This window comes from Ornithodoros turicata, chromosome 4, assembly GCF_037126465.1.
Source record: "Ornithodoros turicata isolate Travis chromosome 4, ASM3712646v1, whole genome shotgun sequence".
NCBI classification, from domain to species: Eukaryota; Metazoa; Arthropoda; class Arachnida; order Ixodida; family Argasidae; genus Ornithodoros; species Ornithodoros turicata.
In genome coordinates, this window is record NC_088204.1 from 22,892,039 (window position 1) to 22,913,547 (window position 21,509).

Genomic DNA, 21,509 nt, shown 5'->3' on the forward strand with positions numbered 1-21,509 from the left:
ACTAGACTTATTATCATTCTGACGTAAAAGATGAGACGTGATCTGCATATTGGACATGTCCAATAAAAATGATCGTTAATAGATCGTTAATACATACAATGAAAAGCTGAGAGCCGAGAAGTGATCCCTGCGACTCACCGGATGAAGACTTCTCGATGCGGAGTACAAATACGAGAGCAGCGGAAAATTCTTTTACGAATAAGTGATATGTAGAAGTAGTAAATGAGTCTTAGAGTTTGTTGCGCAATCCAGATGTGCTCATATTTCTCAGCAGTGCGTGCATGGATACCCGCTCCCATCCGTATTTGTCATCCCTGACTGATATTAATATGAATTGTGAGCTGCCTTTTTTCTCAGATGCAGTGACAAATGAAGATACCGTCTCACTGCTCCAAATTCAGATTAATATGATTGCGGCACTGTTTTCCGCACGGTACTCCGCACGAATATTTTCTGTAGCGTGTAGTACATGCTCTTTTATGCTAATATGTACGGCTCGTGCCAAAAAGGAGCGAAGTAAATGTGCTCAACAGAGTAATATACCGGGTGTTTCAGTTAAATCCCCGGGCTAAATAATTCGCGAACGGGTGCACCAATCCACGAGCTTTCTTTTTTACAAGTATCTGTCCGATACCACCTACAAGCTGCACACCGTGTGGATTAGTGGGAGGCGCTCATTATTAAGATAAAAATGCAAATGAGTTAAGTAAAAAAGCGTAACTTCTAAAGCAGGGCGCTGTCGGCATTAAAATGGGTACTACCCCTTTTGGGACCTTCAGTGGACACCTTTTAGAGAAAAATCTGCCACTGAAGGGGGTCATTTGTTGCAGTAATTAATTAGTTTCGGTTTACGTATTTTTGTCGCAGCTTGTCGCTGCGAAGCGCAAAAGGACGCTCTTTCACTCCCTTATCCATCAATGAATTACGTCCTTACACCAATGAATTACACCAATGAATTACACCAATCAAATACGCCCTTTTGCGCTTCGCCGCGACCAGCCGCAAAAAAAATACGTAAACCGAAAACAATTAATTACTGCAACAAATGACCCGCTTCGGTGGCAGATTTTTCTCTAAAAGGTGTCCACTGAAGGTCCCAAAAGGGGTAGTACCCATTTCAATGCCGACAGCGCCCTGCTTTAGAAGTTACGCTTTTTTACGAAACTCATTTGCATTTTTATTTTAATAATGAGCGCCTCCCACTCATTCACATGGTATGCAGCTTGTACGTGGTATCGGACAGATACTTGTAAAAAAGAAAGCTCGTGGATTGGTGCACCCGTTCGCGAATTATTTAGCCCGGGGATTTAACTGAAACACCCTGTATATACCTCTATATATATTACTCTGTTGAGCAGCCCTTTAATGTTATCTGCATTGGAGTATCTGTAGTTTGTCGTTGCAGATAAATTCTTCTTTCCTTCTTCTTTTTTTTCCTTTTTTGGCCGCGTAACCATGCTTGCACAACGTTCGTCTTGTGTGTAGGAGACTGGCTGAGCGCACTGACTGACTGATTTGGCAGCTAAGCTTCTATTGTCTCAATACGATGAAGGCCTCGAACAAGCGGCTCGCAACGGAGAGGAACGAGAGAAAAGGAACTGCGAGCGCCTGGTGTTCGGTATCGAAGTTATAAAGCATTACCTTGAACAAGCTGAAAATGGGGAAAATATCCTGCGTATGCCCTGCAGACACCACTTCACCGCACAACACGCTCAAACCATACCGCTATACGAAATCAAAGCATTCTCTTTCCCGCTTTATTGGAAATGGGAGGCGTACGCCTTTTTGTGTCAATTCAGATACTCTCTTCACCGTATAGCTGGCTCAGTCAGGTTGTCTTGCTGAGCTCAAGATCGCGGGTTTAACTTCGGACGAGGACGGTGGCAATGTGGGGTAGGAAGACATTGTTGCCAGCGCCGTGTGGTCGAAGCCCCAGGTGGAAGAACAGGTGGTCGAAATTATCCGTACGGCAAGTCCGTGACGCACACCTTACATGCAAATCCACCCCAATTACCTTTTTTTATTATGCTAAGCTCATATTCACACGAGTGAAATGCTGCCGTAATATTCCAGTGGAAGAAAAAGGTAGCAGGACGCAAGTTACCCGACTTACGCTGAGCATTCGCACGGTGCCAGAATATTGGGAGTGGCGTGCTCCGCGCATAGCAGGCGACATCATTGGCCCTGTCGTCTGCTATGAAATGTATTTTGGCTCAGTCGCAGAATATTACCCATAGTTGGAAGAGCACGAAAAAGGCTATGACGTTTTGCTCACTTCACGTTCTGTGCAACGTCACCCAAATACTCAAAGCCTTCTCTTACTCCTTCGCACGTAGACACATAGTACCGAGCCAGCCGAGATGTCAGCCAATCACCGAAGTCGATTTGGAAACACAGGCATTCTGTGGCTATCAGTTTCTGCCCATGCGGTTGATGGAGCTACGGCCGCAGGAAGCACGGTCGTGATTGGCGGACTGTTAACTGTTACGTTACGTCGCTCAAGGGAGGTTTAGGGAGTCGTTTGTTCCCGAGCCAAACGACCGATTCTGCCGATTCGAAAAGCGAATGGGAAGCGAACTACAGAGACTGCTAACAAATCGTTCATCTCCAAATGTACTCCAGATGGATTTGAGTAACAACAGAGTCATTCACATATTTTTTTTAGTAATTATGACATATCGCAGTGCACTTTCAGGCGTTCCCTTTGCGAACGGCTGCAGTTGAGCCGATCTACGTCGGTCACCGTGTTGTCAACACGCTGTCAAGCAGATCGTGGCGCAGTTGAGCGACTCGATCTCAAGTTGATTAATCACGATGACCTTGGAGGCAGTTTTGCTTTGAAAATGGTGCGTGCCTCTCGATAGTTAGACCAAACAGGGAACGACACGGGGACGAGCACTTTGCATAGCTTTAATGAGCCTTGCATATACACCCAAACTTTCTCGCACCGACTACATGTTCTGACGCCACAACTGGTCGCTGATGCTTGTGAAACGCTCTAATGAATACCTCGTTACACCCAACAACTTACCGCAGAGTATATACGTTCGTACATCGTCGGCACCAGTAAACATCTCGCAGTCCCACTGCAGGTCCGCTACTGTAGACAACAGCCGTCATCTCGTGCGCGATGTCAATCGGTCCTGCTAGCCGAGTACAACGAAACGACTGAGTGCGAGTGGGTCGTTCATACGAAACCGCGCTTCTCATAACTCGTTCACCGATTCGTAATGCACATACGCAACACTCGAATCTGTCGTTTCGTTCCTGCGAAGACGACTCGCTAGAACTCCCTTGTATCGGGGAGGAGTACTGACGGAGCGCGTTATGCGGGCAAGTTCCGCTTTTAGGGTGTAATGTACGGGTATTACCGCGCTTTACCGCTACCCGCAGTGGCACTTAACTTACACAGCGTTGCCCAAGATAAAGTTCCTGGTGTGCAATGATGATAAAACATAGAATACGGCCTTTAGGGAGCTTACCTATGCGTGGGACGACGTATCATGCACTAAAATTGTATGTCATTGCAGTCACTCCGCGTAAAGTAGCTGCTCTCTTACTCCTTCTCGGGCGTTCCGAGTTTCGTGCTCCTGGAGAAGCTATTAAACGGCACTTGGACGCTTGAACATGCTCGCTGGGCCGACGTTTCTCCCTTTCTCTCTCTGCTCTGCCGCCGTCCCATGTCCTGCGTTCTCTTTCTTCGCTTTCGTTGATAGAAAGGAAGAGGTCACGTGACGGAGCATGCACGATACCCCTTTTTCGTGTACCCTCCAAAAGCTGGAGCGCGACGAGCGCGCTCGCGTACGAAACTCGGAGTACGAGCGTAACCACCTAACGGTAGGAGTGCAAAACGCTTGCGCTCAGGAGTAGCAACTTAACGCGCCCGCAAGAGGGCAAGAAGGGCTTGATGTGTAAAAGGGAAAGAGAGCAAACAAACTCTTTGGCGCTGCGATGTGGACGGTAGCTAACTGCGTATAGTACGCTACAATTTATACATACTTTGTTTCACTCATTAAGAATACAACAGGTACCGTGTACTCACACGAGCGACATTTCCAAGAATACTCCAGCGGAAGATACGAAAATCGCCATAGCTTTCCGCTGTCACGTGAACGTGAGCGCTCAACGTCGTATCTTCATGTGCACTGCTATCCGTGGGGAATATCATGCGACATAGCCACAGGATATTCCGTAGCAGGCGACAGGAGAAGACGCTGACGATATCATATGCTAAGTGTCGTCTGCTAAATCCGCAGTATGCCACTTCCTATATTCCAACACCGTGTGAATGCGCAACATAACGCGGGGCAGAATTTTGGCTCCGTGCCCAGTGTTTGCTTTTTCTGCTACTAGAATCTTCCAGTGAGGATATCGCTCATGTGAATACTCGGATAACGTAATATTAAGTAGACTACACATCTGTTGAAGGAGCTTGAAATATAGTAACACGAGTATCACGCACGCTACTGTGAAACAAAACGACCAAGAGCACTGGCGACTTAGTGAGCTCAAAGGCTAGGTACAAAATAAATAAAGTCGAGTAAAACTCTTCCCGGTATGGACGGAGACTGAGCTGCAATGAACGTATCACCCTTAAAAAAAATGAGACGATAGGATCCGTTGTCTCTCCTTCTCGCAAGCCACGTATAAGTTCCTATAGTGCGGTGAGTATACATCTAATACAATTTAAGTCAAACATTAGGGATCGCAGCAAGGCAGTCACAGCTTCACAATTAACCCAACTAAACAAGCTTATACGGATCAGCGCTGATTCCTATACACTGCAGCACCCCCTGCGAACGTAAACGAGGATGTCCAGAGCAATTTGCAGCCTAAAACCAAATTGTTCTTATCGTTGTCTATGCGATACAACAAGAGGCTTTTAACAGCCGCTTTTGACAACCCACATGGCACAACGCTGTGCAAAAGTCAACGTAGCGGAGCTCCGCCTTCGATCCTCGCACACCCAACCAGAAAAACCGATCGAAACTTTCCCAACTCACTCGGACAGCCGCTGAAATCCGCACCCCGGCACAGCTCAGCAGGGCGGAGCTGAAACCCTGCAAGGGGGGAGCAAATGCCAAGGTTCCCACCCGCCGCGATTCCGCGCCAAGTCCGTGTCCAAGAGACGGCATCCAGCGTAACGCGACGTAGCACGCCTGACGGACCGTCGCCGAGCATCGTCAAAAAACAGACTCTCAGCTGAGAAAAAAAAAAGTACACCGGTAGAAAAAACGAAAACAGGGCATGGAGGATGGCAGAGGTAAGCGGCCGTTTGTTACTCGAGATATTTTTCACCGCTGTCGCCTGGGTGCTGGAATCACGGGGACGACTGCCCTCCAGGTATCTCCGCCATACCGGTTGTCCTGGAGCAGTCAGGGTATCGGAGATGTGGTAGTGCGTGTGTGTCTGTCGGGCTGCGAACGCCAGGATATTGCCTGTTCAAAGTGGAGAAGGTGGTGGAAACGTTTTCGTCGGGATTTCTGATTTCGTTCCCAGTATAAAAGTTTTTGCTGAATCTCAATTATGAATAGAGGAGGATCATGAATTGAGGATACGACAATATTTCCTGTATTATATAGTGTTGTGGATTGCAGCACAGTAGCCGCGCAAGATAACAGGTGAGCCGTGGCACAAACTTTTCCTTTATTCTGCTACGCGCCTATACTCTAAGAAAAAAGAAGGGGGTGAAAAGGTGGTAACTTCTATAGTTACCACCTACACTCTTAAAGATGAGCTTCACCGCACAGCACACTCCTAGCCAATCATCATCTCGAATGATATCGTTATCTGCCCTGATTTGTTGAAAAACGGGAGGCGTACGTCTTTTTTGTGACACGTATGCTGTTCATGATTGTCATAAAAAGGCGTACGCCTCCCGTTTTCAACAAATCAAGGCATATAACGATATCATTCGAGATGATGATTGGCTAGGAGTATGCTATGCGGTGAAGTTCATTTCCAAAAGTGTAGGTCAACATAGCCTCTGATAAACGGTGTAAAAGGGTGGTAAAATCAATTATCATATGTCCAATTTGCTACAAAATAATGCCTACGCCCCGTTCGCTCACCGAATCAGAATTGGTAACCCTATCATTCGTAGGTAACAGGTAAAACTTTGCAACCTTTTAGGGACACCATATGCGACAACTATTACCTCCTAAAAGGTGTAACTACTCCAACCTTTTTTCTGAGAGTATATATGTGTAGAGCCGTCTTGGGTAACCGTGTTTTCCGCGTGCAATCTAAAAACATAACTTGACCGCATAGTATGCTGTGCGCCAACAACTGCTGCGAATGATAGGATTATCACTTCTCATTCGCATCGCAGACTCATTGTAACGGGACCCATTCCTTCATTCCCTGCTTCACCTCCAGCAATGTGGCAGAGTATCGCGCTTGGCGATGAAACTTCCCACCCATTATCCTGAAATAAAGTTGTTGTTTGTTTGTTTGTGGCGATTATGATTAGAGAGCGTATTTTTTGCACTAACAGGTGACGCTCTTCGTCGCATATAAATCGTTAGGTCAACCAACCTTCAGAATCGCATCGTTTTTTTCTTCCGATTGGGAGGAAAGTTGATAGATAACAAGGTGTGCGCCTATTTCACGGCTTATCGGGAGACAGAGCGATATCATCCGCGATGATGATTGGCATACTGCGTGGTATGCGGTCAAGAGCGCCCCTGTGAGTCCCTAAAAATTCGCTCTCTAATTATGATATATTCAAATTGACACAAAAAGCAGTATGCCGCCTTCACTCTTTAAATCAGTAGCGACAACCCTATCATTCCTAGCAATGGTTGGCGCAGAGCGTGCTACACTGTTAAAATAGAACTTCACAACATAGCACTCTCCTAGCCAACCACCATTCTGAATGATATTATTCTGTGTCATGATTCGTACAAAAGAGGGGGAGGAGCCAGTCTGGGACATGCATAAGTTGACCTTGATAGGCGCCTCCTCCCATTTTCAGCAAATATGGACACAGAATGATATCATTCGGAACGATGGTTGGATAGGAACGTGCTATGTGGTGAAGTTCTGTTTTAACCGTGTACGCTATGAAGTTCTGCACTCTAAAAAAATAGAACTTCACCGTATAGCACGCTGTACGTCGACCATTGCTACGAATGATAGGGTTTCCGATTCAAAGAGAGAAGGGGGGGGGGGGGCGTAAGCCTTTTTGTGTCAATTTGGATATATCATAATTGACACAAAAAGGTGTAACCCCCTCTCTCACACACACACACTCTCTCTCTCTCTCTCTCTTCGAATCAGAAACGATAGCACTATCATTCGTGGCAATGGTTGGCGCACGACGTGCTATGCGGTGAGGTTATTATGCAGGAATAGAGACACGTAGAAATAGAGCCATAGGCTGTGTTCGTTTATTGGACTCGAGCAGCTCGAGAACAGCTCGAACAGCTCTTGCTGGGCGAAAATGCCCTGGTGAGGCTCTCGTGACGTCATCGCCCTGGCATAGACTGCCGTTCGAAAATTCGAGGAATCAACAGTAGAGGTGCTCGAGAGTCAACTCCCACACGCTTAAAAATGAACTTCACCGCATAGCACGTTCCTAGCCAACCATCATCTCGATTCATATCGTTATTTGTCCTGATTTGTGGAAAACGGGAGGCGTACGCCTTTTCTGTGACAATTATGAACAGCATAAGTGTCACAAAAAGGCGTACGCCTCTCGTTTTCAACAAATCAGGGCAGATAACGATATCATTCGAGATGATGGTTGGCTAGGAGCGTGCTATGCGGCGAAGTTCATTTTTAAGAGTGCAGCGACTCTCATCTCGATGCGAGTCACTGCAGTCGCTGACGTACGATGACACTCAGACGTCACGACTCTCCGACTCTCGGGTCGCGAGGGTTGAATAAACGTACACAACTATAGAGATAGAGACAGACAGAAATTAATGCCGCACCTTATGTTACACTCTTGCCCTCAAATGTACTTTGCCTCACCCTTATGTTTGTCAGCGTTCGATTAAAACTCCGCTTTTCCAGAAGAAGTAGGAAAGTGCAGGTTTTGAGTTCGGTCACGGAGGAAATCCACAAGCTTTATTTTGCGTGTCCCGAAAGACGTGAATTTAGTTTCTCCTTGTGGACGAAAATACAATTGCACGCTTTGCCATTAGGTATGGGCCATTCCTTCGCTACAGTTTCCGGCGGATCGTATAAGCTACCAATCATAATCTCACAAGAGGCCGTTCTCCAGAAGAGAAGCCGTACTTTTTCGGGAGGACCCCGCGTGCCTTTCTCAAGCCGCGATACCCATGCTTCGAGGGCCAATTTTCCAGTCGGCTGACATTGAGCGGGAGATTCGGCAAATTGGGAATTTTGTTCCGCTCCCACCGACAACTCCAAGCAGAAATATAGGCGGGTTGCTATAGCTCTGCTTCGACAGTGCTGTGAAAAGTTGCCATTTCGATACAAATTATTAGAACACAAGATCGCAATTTTTTTCTGCTTTGTAGGGGTGCCTCATTCTCCCAAAACGGAACTTCACTGCATAGCATCCTCTTAGTCAGCCACCTTTCCGAATGACTGACCCAATGCCCACTGATCGGTTAAAAACGGAAAGCGTACGCATTTTGTGTGAGACTTACGCAGTTATGTTAATAGTCACAAGAAGGCGTGTGCCTCTCGCTTTCTACAAATCAGGAGTAATCACGGTATCATTCTCTCTAATGGTTGGCCTCCCCAGTGCTACGCGGTAAAGTTATGTTTTAAGAGTGCAGTGTACATGACGCCTGAAAATGTGTAATCTGACCACACTCTCAGAACAAGACATCAGTGCGTACTGCGTAGCGTGCTGTGGCGCCAACCATTGCCACGAAGGTATCGCTTCGGATTCGAAGTGAATGGGGGAGTACGCCATTTTGTGTCCGTTACGATATATGATAATTGCCACAAAAGGGCGTATGCCTCTTTCTCTTTTCGAATCAGAGCCCTACCATTCTCATGGTTGGCACACACTCTTAAAAATGAACTTCGCCGCATAGCACACTCCTAGCCAACCATCATCCCGAATGACAACGTCCTCGCCCCTGATTTGTTGAAAACGGGAGACGTACGCCTTTTTTGTGACACTCATGGTGTTCATAATTGTCACAAAAAATGCGTATACGCATCCCACACTCTAACAACAGAGCTTCAGCGCATAGTACGCTGTGCGCCAACCATTGCCACGAAATAGGGTTATCGCTTTTGATTCGAGGAGAGAGGGAGGCGTACGCCTTTTTGTGGCAATTACGATATATCCAAATTGCCACAAAAAGGCGTACGCCCCTCTCCCTCGTGGCAATGTTTGGCGCACAGCGTGCTATGCGGCGAAGCTCTGTTGTTAGAGTGCATTTACAACAGATCGCGGGCGAGAACGTTGTCATTCGCGATGATGGTTGGCTAGGAGCGTGCTGTGTGGTGAAATTCATACTTAAGAGTGCAGAGCGTGATATGCAATTAAGTGTTGCTTTTAGGATGTGCCCTCTACCGAAACTATAGGCTACCGCGACAATAGAGCGTTTTAAGACACCGTACGCAAAGGCGAGAGCGTACGTAACGGATAGCGTTGGTGGCTCTGCGCACTGCGCGAAGCTCCCTTTCTGTTATGGGCGTGCGCAGAACCATAAACGCTATCCCTTACGTGCGCAAAGATGATAGCGCACGCTGTACTAAAAGTATCTAATACTTCTGTACCCGTATCCTCACTCGAAAGTAGCGCGATACTCTAGCATCGCTACAAATTTGAAGGTTAGCGCAAAACGGCTTTACCAAATAAAAGCAATACATTACTTCTAGGGATGTGCCATCCGAATCCACGAATCCTCGAATCCTAGGCAGGGATTCGAGATTCGGGAATCCCAATGCCCAATAGGACGAATCGAATCTTTCGAATCCACCAATCACCGTTTGATTGTTTCTTTTTCAACTTGGCGCCTCCGGAGTCCGCAGAAAGCCTGATTGGCCGGCGGGTGTTTTCTTGTTTGTTTGTTTACATTGCTCTGGACTGAAATAGTTCAGACAGGAACTGTTACATTGCAAATTTTAAAAAATAACCTGGTTTTGCTTATGATTGTTGCGTAGTTTTATGGAAATAATTCAGACTCGAGAATTTATGCATTTCTTGTAGTCGATGTAAACACATTAAAGAAATTACGTTGAAGAACTATATGGGTATATTTTCTCCTGAAACTGAAGCATTATTTAATTTATTTTTCATTTCAACGAAGGAATCATATTCTGCCTGAAAGCACTTTTCACTAGAAGTGTTTTTCTGGCTTTTTAATCTCTCAAAAAAATTTGGATTCGTCCCATCTCTAATTCCTACTATATACTTTTTAGACCGTGTACACTCGTAAACCTTCACTGCAGAACACGCTGTTAACCCGGAATGACATCGTTCTCGCCTCCTATTTGTTGAAAACGGGAGGCGGATGCCACTTTGTGACATCCATGCAGTTGTGTTAACTGTCAGAAAAAGGCGTACGCGTAGCGCTTTTCACAAGTCAGTGGTGGAAACGACATCATTTTGAGGAATGGTTGCCCTTCGCAGTCGTATGTGGTCAAAGTCCTGCACTCTTAGAAATGAACTTCACCGCATAGCACACTCCTAGCCAACCATAATCTCGAATGATATCGTTATCTGCCCTGATTTGTTGAAAACGGGAGGCGTACGCCTTTTTTGTGACAATTATGAACAGCATAAGTGTCGAAAAAAAGGCGTACGCCTCCCGTTCTGAACAAATCAGGGCAGATAACGATATCATTCGAGATTATGGTTGGCTAAGAGCGTGCTATGTGGTGAAGTTCATTTTTAAGAGTGTGTTCTGTGAAAGTACAGAGCCCGGCCCAGCTGGCCCGCGCGCCGCAATTAGGCTTCAAAGTCGTTTTTACTGCGGGCTCGAGTCCAGTCCGACAGTTCTCGGGCCTGAGTCGGGCCGACGTTTTTTGGGCCATTCTTTCACATTATTTCATCCTGAGCATTCGTTTTGAAAACCTCCGAATGCCTGGGTCCTTCCTCCGTCTCGCTGCTCAAACGCTATAACATAGGCGTCGCGTTATTCCCGACCTTGCCACGTTGAGGATCACACCCTCGCCGCGGCGTGCATCGCGGACAGGCGCGAGATTCGACAAGTTGCCACAAGCATAAATCGCATCAACGGCTGCGCTTGCGCGTTCAATTATGAAGGGTTTACGCACGCTGTATATTATGAATCTCTACCTTATGTGGGTTGAACCTGTTGGACTAATCGCGTGTCAAATCTACCCATGCGGCTGCGGGCCGCGCCTCGACCAGGCTGAGTTTTCGCGAGCCGGGTTGGGCTAGTGCAACACCACCTAGATACAGAAAGCCTCCGCGCTCGTTGACTTGAAGTAGCAATTAAGAGTCAGCCAATCAGGATCGTGTTTTCAAAGGCCGTTGCCAATCACGAACGTGCTTTCAGCGGTGGTAGCCATGGAGAAGAACCACCGTCGTCTGCGAGTTGTGATTGAATGTCCCCGCGTACTAAATGGACTAAATAAAGCAAAACGGTCTCAATCTTTCTCAGAAGTGATATTCTGGAAGGCGTCTTGCACTTTTTGTCTCAATATTTAGGTCTGCAGGTTCCAGGTGAGCTGCAATCATTTGCGAGTTCTTGAATTCGCAGAACGGTGAATCGCAGTAGCGGACGAATTCTGACAATATATGTCCACGTAGCGAAGGAGAAAGAGGAGGCAATGCGCAGGGTTTCTCTATCTAGGTTGTGTTGGCTACGGTCGGGTAAGTTTCCGTGGAGTCGGGTACGGGCCGTGTCATTCCGGCAAATTAGTGCCCGTGCAGTGCTCCAGCTCAAAGTTCATAAATTGGCACTTCTGCAAACGTGCGTATCCTAAGTCGAAAATGCGGTCATTTCAAAGCAGAAGCTATGTGATGAGGTGCTGTTTTTGTAGCGCATGAGAAAGGTAGTCTTTCTGTATCACTCTTAAAAATGAACTTCACCGCATAGCACACTCCTAGCCAACCATCATCTCGAATGATATCGTTATCTGCCCCGATTTGTTGAAAACGGGAGGTGTACGCCTTTTTTGTGACACTTACGCTGTTCATAATTGTCACAGAAGAGGCGTACGCCCCCCGTTTTCAACAAATCAGGGCAGATAACGATATCATTTGAGATTATGTTTGGCTAGGAGCGTGCTGCGCGGTGAAGTTCATTTTTAAGAGTGATATCTAATAACAGATATAGATACCGTCGGGCTAAAGAATGTTTTGTGCCACAGGTAAAGTGCGGGTAATATGTTTATGCGGAATACAATAAACAACAACAAGAACAATTATAGTTTGACGATGAAGTGGTGAGGTTTTCCACTCTAGGAGTGTAACGCTACCACATAGCTAGCGGGTCTAATAGGAGTGATATAGTGAGTCGTATGATAGGGTTATCGAAGGCTATACACTCTAAAAACTGAACTTCACCGCATAGCACGCTCTGCGCCAACCATTGCCACGAATGATTGGGTTATCGCTTCTGATTCGAGGAGAGAGTGAGGCGTACGCCTTTTTGTGTCAATTATCATATATCCAAATGGACACAAAAAGGCGTACGCCTCCCTCTCTCCTCGAATCAGAAACGATAACCCTATCATTCCTGGCAATGGTTGGCGCAGAGCGTGCTATGCGGTGAAGTTCAGTTTTTAGAGTGTAGGTCTACGAATGATAGGTTACACTCTTAAAAATGAACTTCACTGCATAGCACGCTCTGCGCCAACCATAGTCACGAATGATATCGTTATCTGCCCTGATTTGTTGAAAACGGGAGGCGTACGCCTTTTCTGTGACAATTATGAACAACAAACGTGTCACACAAGAGGCGTACGCCTCCCGCTTTCAACAAATCAGGGCAGATAACGATATCATTCGAGGCGATTGTTGGCTTGGAGCGTGCTATGCGGTGAAGTTCATTCTTAAGAGTGTATCGCTTCCGATTCGAAGAGACAGGAAGGCGAACCGCTTTTATTACCGTCAATTATTTTGTGTCAATTTGGATAATTGACACAAAATAATTGACACTAAAAGGCGTACGCCCCACTCTCTCTTTCGAATCAGAAGTGATAACTCTATCATTCGTGGCAATGATTGGTGCATATCCTGCTATGCGGTGAAGTTCTGTTTTTAGAGTGCACAGAGAACTGTACCAACCGCTGCACAGAATCACTTTTGATTAGCGGAAAGCCTGGGGCATAAGCCTTTTTTGTGATAGTTAACGTAACGGCATAATTGTCACAAGAATTCGTACGAATCTATCTATGACTGCTTGTTGCGCATCTTCCACATGAACTTATGTTGCGCAACTACTATATAGTGTTTTCCACGAGAGGTTGTCGCTACATTTGTATAAATAGGTTCTACTTAAAAATATAAAACTACTTGGAATACACTCATACTGACTTTTGCCGCAGAGTGAGGGCGTTTACATTCGGGTCACGCATTAAGTAAGCTAATTTGCATAATAAAACTCGAAAAATTGCCAAGCAAAGGCAGCAATTTTCTTCATGAATTCCGTAGCCCAACTTCACCGCATAGCACGCTCCTAACCAACCATCATCTCGAATGATATCGTTCTCTGATCTGATTCGTTGAAAACAGTAGGACAATTCTGTGACAATTAAACAGCATAAGTGTCACAAAAAAGGCGTACGCCTCCCGTTTTCATCAAATAAGGGCAGACAACGATATCATTCCAGATTATGGTTGGCTAGGAGCGTGCTATGCGGTGAAGTTCATTTTTAAGAGTGTATAACCGTACACACTATTCCAATAAAAATCACGTGTTTTTTCACAAGATTCCTACAAAAATTTGACAGCAGAAAAAGCCGTTTGACACCGCGCGAAGTTTATACCTGTTTCTGCGCGGCAGGTGGTACGAGTGAGCAGCAACGTCAGCGCCCCAAAAAATGCAACGCGCGGTAGTTAGCACACGACGGCAGCACTTTAAAATAAATTAACTCGAGGTGTTCGCACTTGGCAAGATGCATCGCCTTTTCTGTGGATTTCCTACTACAGGTTTTGTAGTTTTCCTTGGCTCCATGCCACTTGAAACACCATGCAAAACCCGCTTTAATGAAACTACCTACTGTTGGATCCGGAGCCGCTTGGGCCCGAAATGGTGCTGTGCAAATTTTGCTGCAATAGCCCTATGATCGGTGAAATTTGCGTTTGCGGAACTTTTCGCTCCGCCTTTATCCAGGCAAAGTCGAAGGGAGCGACATGGTTTTATTCTGATCGGGGGCAGTGTCGCGCAACCGTTCATTCCAAGTAACTGGTGACTGACGAAGACCCGTTGATTATAGGACAAAAGGTGGGATTGTGGCGTGCTTTCTATTCTTCTTGCGCAAGGAGGACATTTGGACGGAGTCAACGGTTCCGGAGACGGAAATGGCAGCGAGAGCCCTTCGCCCAGCGGTTGATTTTCGGCTGTCAATTTTTTGTTGAAATCCTGCGAAAAACCCCGTGAGTTTGATTGAAATTGTGTGTTAGGGTCATAGGCTTCCGAATTCGCAAACGAAAATGCTGCCGTTGCTTGGCAATTTTCCGAGTTAAATTTTGCAAATTAGCTTAATTAATGCGTGACACGATTGCAAACGCCAACAACCTGCGGCAAAGGTCTGTATGACAGTATTCCAAGTATAGTTTCATAATTTTTCGATGTAAAACCTACTTTTAGGAATCAGTGACATCCTCTCGTGGAACACCCTGTATGCTATTCTGCCCATTTATACCTATTATCAGACTTCTGCACATGCGCTCATCCAGTCAACTATACTGCTAGACAACCTGGTTCAAAGATTTTCTTCGTGTCCACTCTGTTTAAGCGAGCCACCTGGCAGACGGGAGCTTGACAATTTCGGTTCGGGTTTCGCGTCTCAAGTTACAGCACCCCTCCAGTAGACGCAATATTGGTGGAGGGAGAACGGGAATGCGTACATATGAAGGATTATAACCTGCATGGCTCATTAGGAACCCTTCCCGACATACGCCAGGTGAGGCAGCCTTTTATGAGGAATCATCCACGCATATAATATAATCTTCTACTCGGCGCGGTGCTATTCCCTGGGAGAGGTTCCCCGTTATGGTACATGTAATGAAATATTCCACGTAGTCTGCAATCCAAGCTCTGTGTGTATGCTGAATGGGTCAACGGATCAGCCGGAACGTAGATATGGTGTCGTTACCTACCTCAATCATCGTTGAGTAGCAATGTTGCCCAAATTCCTCTTTGACTGCAAAATTGAGTGCGCGAATGACCATTCAGCAATTTATTTCAAACGAGACTCCGCACCAAAAACATGGTAAAGTAACAGTGGGACATCAATCCATGCCGTATGACGTTTCAGTGGACACAATTACTCATCCCCAGGTGGCACAGATAATCAGAAAATGAATACATTGTCCTTCGACTGATTCGGCGCTCCTCCACGGAAAAGCAGTCCAGCAACACTGGGCTTCACCTCACCGGTATTCTTCACATTCGCCTTTCCGTGTATTCACACGAGCCACATTCCCCCAGAAGCGAAAGATGCGAAAAGCGTCATAGCTTTCTGCTGTCGCGTGAGCGTGGGGAATATCCTGCTACACAGCCACAAGATATTCCGTAGCAGACGACAGGAAAACAGGCTGACGGTGTCGTCTGCTAAGTGACGTCTGCTAGATGCCCAGTACGCTACTCTCGATATTCCGCACCGTATGGATGCTCAACATCACACAAGACGGAACTTCGGCCCTGTGAGCAGTGTTTTCGCTTTTTCTTCCACTAGAATCTACCGTGAGGATGTCGCTCATGTGAATACACGATTTCTCTAGGTTCTGTTCTACCGGTGGAGAGTATGCTTTACAACGAAAGTGAGGAATCAGATGATTTGTCATCAATGTCGCAGTTACCAAGCGCGTGTCCGAAACCAAGGGTGCGTTTTTTTCATTCTACCCGGGTAACTCAGGGGTAGCCCTTACTGGGGGAAAAATCGACTGTGACGGAAGTGGCGTCATAACCTACCGGCGAAAATTCAACTCTCGTCGCTCGAGGGTTACTTGGGTACCTACTCCCACTGACCCAGCTCAGCAGGTGGGTAGCAGAGGGTTATGACGTCACACGTCAAGTGAGAGTCCCGTGTCTTTTAAAAGTACTATAAAGCAATCAAGGTCGAACCTATGCATTCAGCATGACGTGAGAGTGCTAGACTCAAAGATTCAGCACAACAAGTAATATGAGCAGGAGTTTACTCCAAATATTTTTAATCGGTAAATAAAAACGCAGTCAAGAACGTCGGGGCGACGCCTGGTGCGAAGAAGTCTTCAATTTGTCAAGCAACCCTGTAAACAAGGAGACCGATAAACAGATGGCTTTCCTGTTGGGATTTGCAAATACTATGTTTTGAGAAAATGTAATTTGTGTAAAAGAAAATAAACACGAGCCGAATCTTGCACTCAGTAGCTAAACGTCTATACCTGAGCCTTGTTTCAGCATCGTGACGTTGCTATCGTACGTCGCTCTGTTCAACCCATAGTCGTGCGCATGAAACATTTTCGCCGCCATAATTGGCGGAGTTGGCGTTTCGTCGGTCTCCTTCACTGATCTCGATTGTAAAAGGCTGGATCGCGGATAGGGAGCGCGAGCGTGAAGAAACCGGCCGCCATCTTACTGTACCCACAACAGCCGCCGCAGCGATCATGGCAACTTCTTGCAATTACGGTCGTACCAACCGTACTGGCAAGGTTACAGGGCCTAAATTTATACAGGTGAGTCACTCTTCATCGAGGAATAAATAGGCGTCCATTCTGTATATTTAGTTGACCATTATGAAGTGTTTTTTTGCCCAAAACGAGCATGGATGCAGGTTGCTTGATCGATCTTCCGACGTTCAATCGAGCACATTTGCATTTTACCCGGCGGCAAATACAGTTTGAGTGCATAATATGCTTGAAAGAACACGTTACACTACACAGGTAGTGTTGTCATCAATATATGTGCAAGCACTCTAGCGCTTTTTTGCATGCATTGCTAGCATGGTACACGGTGTTCTCTGCGGAAGCAAGTGCCACATTCATTTCTTTGAATTACCTTCGCGCACAAGTTCGGTATTACGTCGTAATGAGACCACGATTGTCACCTTTTTTCATGTATTGGTATTGTTTTGTGCCTTGGTTTGATTTGTGACAAAGAATCCTATGTAACGGTGGTGTGGCGCGACTTGGATAACGCCTTTGTGTCTGAGTTGTATCGTCAGCTTGTTACGATAGTAATAATTTGTAGCGTGTCGTGCTATTTGTAGCAGTTTTTAAGGCAAAAGTGGTCTCTCAATACAGGTTTCGTCATGAGGGCTACCCAGTGAATAATCTGTGCAGTGTGATACGGCTGGGTGTACAGGTAAGTATCACGTTCCTCATCCACTGGTTTCTACTTTATAGGAAGGAACAACCTCAGTGCACGCACTGTGGTTAGCCTCTCTCACTTTTGCATATTTTCTTACATGTTCACATCAGAAACACACCTTAGACTTAGGCTCCTTCACCCAGCAATATAATAATTAGAGATTATAATTCTTTTTAGAAGAGTTCCCCATATTCTTTTTAGAATAGTTTTTAATCTTTTTAATTTTTAGAAGATACAGGGATTGTAAACCATGTTTTAAACTGATTTTTAACATTTGTCCAATGTATATTCATTTTTAATTGGTTGCACCCGAACCAATGTTCTGATGTCTTATTTCCTTTGTTGTCGATGCACCATAAAAATTGGAATAATAATCATCAATGCAGGTTACTTCACAGCTGCCTCGACATACTCAAGAAATGGATGCAGAACCTGCGTAATGCCCACAAACTACCACAGCACCTCCAGAAAGTAAAGGCATATGTGTCACATCGGATTTTTAAAGGCATTCACAGTATATAATACCTTGTATGAACTGTTGTAGATCTAAGCAGCCTCTACGGTACACTCTCAGAAATTAAAACTTGTCAGAGAACTGTGATAATTGTTTTAGTTAATAAGCATGCACATATACGCTATAAGAAGAAAATTATTTATTGAGAATGCACGTCTCTGGCTACTCATGTTGTTTACATCTACTGTTGATCACATTCATTTATCACATATTATATTCTTATATATTATTATTATATTATCACATATTCGATCACATTAAATTTAAAATTTAGCATATATGAGAAAATATCAGGAGGGAAGTTGCTATTCATTGCTCATTCCAACCTAAAATTGAGAGAGCGTACCTGACCATTGTCATTCCTAAAATATATATTGCCATTGTAGCAAGGTCACAAAACAATAAATGTAGTCTTTTGCGACCTCCCTGCACGTTCATTGTATCCTGAAACGCATAAGTGCAAGAAATAAAACTTGATGTTGTATAAACTTGACATAAAATGTTGAATAATATAATGAATGATATAAGATATTGAATAAACTTGAACTCATATATTCTGCATAATGTAAAAACCCAAAGACTAGGGAACACGAAGGGACAGACACAGCACGAAGTCTCAAACACAGCTGAAAATTTTACTTCACAAAACAAGAAATATATACAAACAGAAGGGAAGGGAACACTATTTGAGAACAAAATAGGAGGTCATTTCGGGGGAAGCAGCAGTTTGTTCAAGGCCGGACCGAGGATTACGGAAGGTTTGCTGACACAGTTTCCACAAGAAGTTATGAAAAGGGTCTCTCTCAAAAGTCTTCTGTGTGGGTCCACTTTGGATGCCTTTGCAATTGTTTCATCCCATAGAGGGAAGCAATCTGAGCATTCTTCCAAATGTTTTGCAATTTCAGAGTTTGAAGCTTTATTTTTTGCTTTTAAAGAATGCTCTCTCAAACGATCATTTAAGCAACGTTTTGTCTGGCCAATATAACAGAAACCACAAGCTAAGGGGATCTGGTAAACAACGTTTGAAGAACAGGGGACAAATTTATTCCAGTGATTCTTGCAAAAAACTTCAGGTTTGGCGAAAGGCGGTCAAGACGGAAGTTGTTCCTGAAAACGATGTTGATTTGAAACTTCTTCGCAACGGCTAACAAGTTGTGAGACATTTTGTGAAAGAAGGGTAAAGCCACCCGTTTGGGGACAGAGGGCTTAGTTTCAGGTGAACCAGGAAGCAAGGTGTTTAACAAAACATCTAAAGCACCAAGTAACATGTGATGGGGGTAACTAGCATCATTCAAACGGAGAAGCTGACTTTCCACAGAGGGGACTCTCAAACTCTGAAATTGCAAAACATTTGGAAGAATGCTCAGATTGCTTCCCTCTATGGGATGAAACAATTGTAAAGGCATCCGAAGTGGACCCTCACAGAAGACTTTTGAGAGAGACCCTTTTCATAACTTCTTGTGGAAACTGTGTCAGCAAACCTTCCGTAATCCTCGGTCCGGCCTTGAACAAACTGCTGGTTCCCCCAAAATGACCTCCTATTTGTTCTCAAATAGTGTTCCCTTCCCTTCTGTTCGTATATATTTCTTGTTTTGTGAAGTAAAATTTTCAGCTGTGTTTGAGACTTCGTGCTGTGTCTGTCCCTTCGTGTTCCCTAGTCTCGGGGTTTTTACATTATGCATCATCTTCACCAGCTCGCTTGCTTCCTAGCCCATTTTTTCATTGTTGTATATTCTCTTTACTCATCATCAGTGATCTTCATTACAAAAGCATATCGTGTTAGACTTTTTTGTTTGCGTTTCACATACAGGGTACACGAGAGCCAAAATGACAAAATCACAACTGTTTCAAGCTCCAAATAGTCCTGTTGCAATTTGAAGACCATACGTGGAGCTGCATTTTTTGGAACATGCTCCACATAACAAGCATGACAAAGTCAGCACTGGATAGCAGGACCCCGTCCCCAAGCAGCTTTTCTCACACTGCAGTTGTATTCAACAAAAGCTAGCATGTGAGTGCTGGAGAAGGACATTGAGTTTGGCACAACCGCGCCTGCAAATAATCAGAACAAAGGAAGAAGCAAACAAACATAGAAGGGCTGTACTTCAAAAAGGGATAAGTCCTGTGTCTCAAGGAGGTGTTACCACTTTCTAAGTAACTTAATTGATTAACATCACTACCTGATTAACTGTCCTAACGAGTGTGATCTAATTGCGTGAGGTAATTATTTGGGCTGCTTCGGTGTGTCCATATTTGCGAGGCAAAGCACTGCTGTCGTTTACTAAAAGACTCTTTCTAAGGCGATGCTTGATATAAATCATACTAAACGCATACACGGCTAAAACAACGGCTGTGATTCTACAGAACGATCTCTTTCTGCCATGCAAGTATATCTTTTCCCGGACCGCTCTTTATGGAACAATTTTTGTCCAGAACGCAGTACGGGATATTATATACATGGTTGTTGTTAACCTCAAGTCGTTTCTTGTTGAAATATTGGCTGGGAAACGTGCTGTAGTACAATCCCCAGCGCTGCACCGCAGTGACGGTCTAGTTTCGGAATGCAAAACATAACGTAATTAAGAATCGAACGGCAGGACACCTGTGAAACACTGTTAGGATACATCAGTATACTGGCACCTTACAAAATTGTGTGATGACAAACAACGATCAATGCTTGCAGCGCAATAAATACTCACAATCTCTGTTGCCTCCCATTGTTTTCTATGGGCGCGCACAGCACTTTAGGGCCCACCAACATGGCGGCCCGAAGGCACGCCTCTCCCCCACGAGCCCCTCTCCCATGCGCGATCCAGCCTTTATACATAGAGATCAGTGGTCTCCTTCGCCACAGTGTTGCCAGTAGATTTAAATTTGCATTTTTTTCGGGGGCTATAACGTCTATGTGAGCAAATTTTGCAGCATTTTACTCCTGAGGACGTACACAATTCAGGGCACACAAAACATGAGGTCGCACCTCGACTGCTTTATAATACCTTTAACTAGCATGCAGGCATCATCCCCTTCATCCCCACAGATACCATGTCCCACTCCACCCAGCCCTTCTACTGGGTGACACCCCTCTTGTGCCGTTTGATAACGTAATCAAATTTTTGACCACGTGTGGGTTTCTTAGTCAGATGTAGATGATAAGCATTGCTCCGCTTTTATCCATTATCACCGAACTCCTCATGTAAATATCTCATTTTCACACTTGTAGATAGCTTTTAACTGCCATGCTCGCTTGCTATCGTCATCCCCCTCTCTCTTATCCTGGTCAATCAATCATCGCTCATACCTGTAGATAGGTTTTAACTACCACACTCTCTCTCACATCATCTTTCCCATAATCGTCTCCGACACACTCAGCATAGTTTTGGCGCTCTATGGCCTTTGTTGCCTTTGTGCCATTAAACACATAATCAATCAATCAATCAATCAATCAACCCTTCATCTTCCACTTCGTCAAATGCGTCAAGCAGCACAAGTGCCGCAGCTTCTACAATCATGTCCTCGTCAAAAACGTCGTCTGCCTCTGTCGCCATGTTCGCTGAGACGGGCGTAACTCGTAA

General features: G+C 45.1%; 1 protein-coding gene across 2 annotated transcripts in view; it reads right to left on the bottom strand.

Annotated features, from left to right (window-relative positions):
- Positions 1-21,509, bottom strand: part of LOC135391325 (uncharacterized) — a 686,593-nt gene that overhangs the window by 109,882 nt on the left and 555,202 nt on the right. The window lies entirely within an intron of this gene.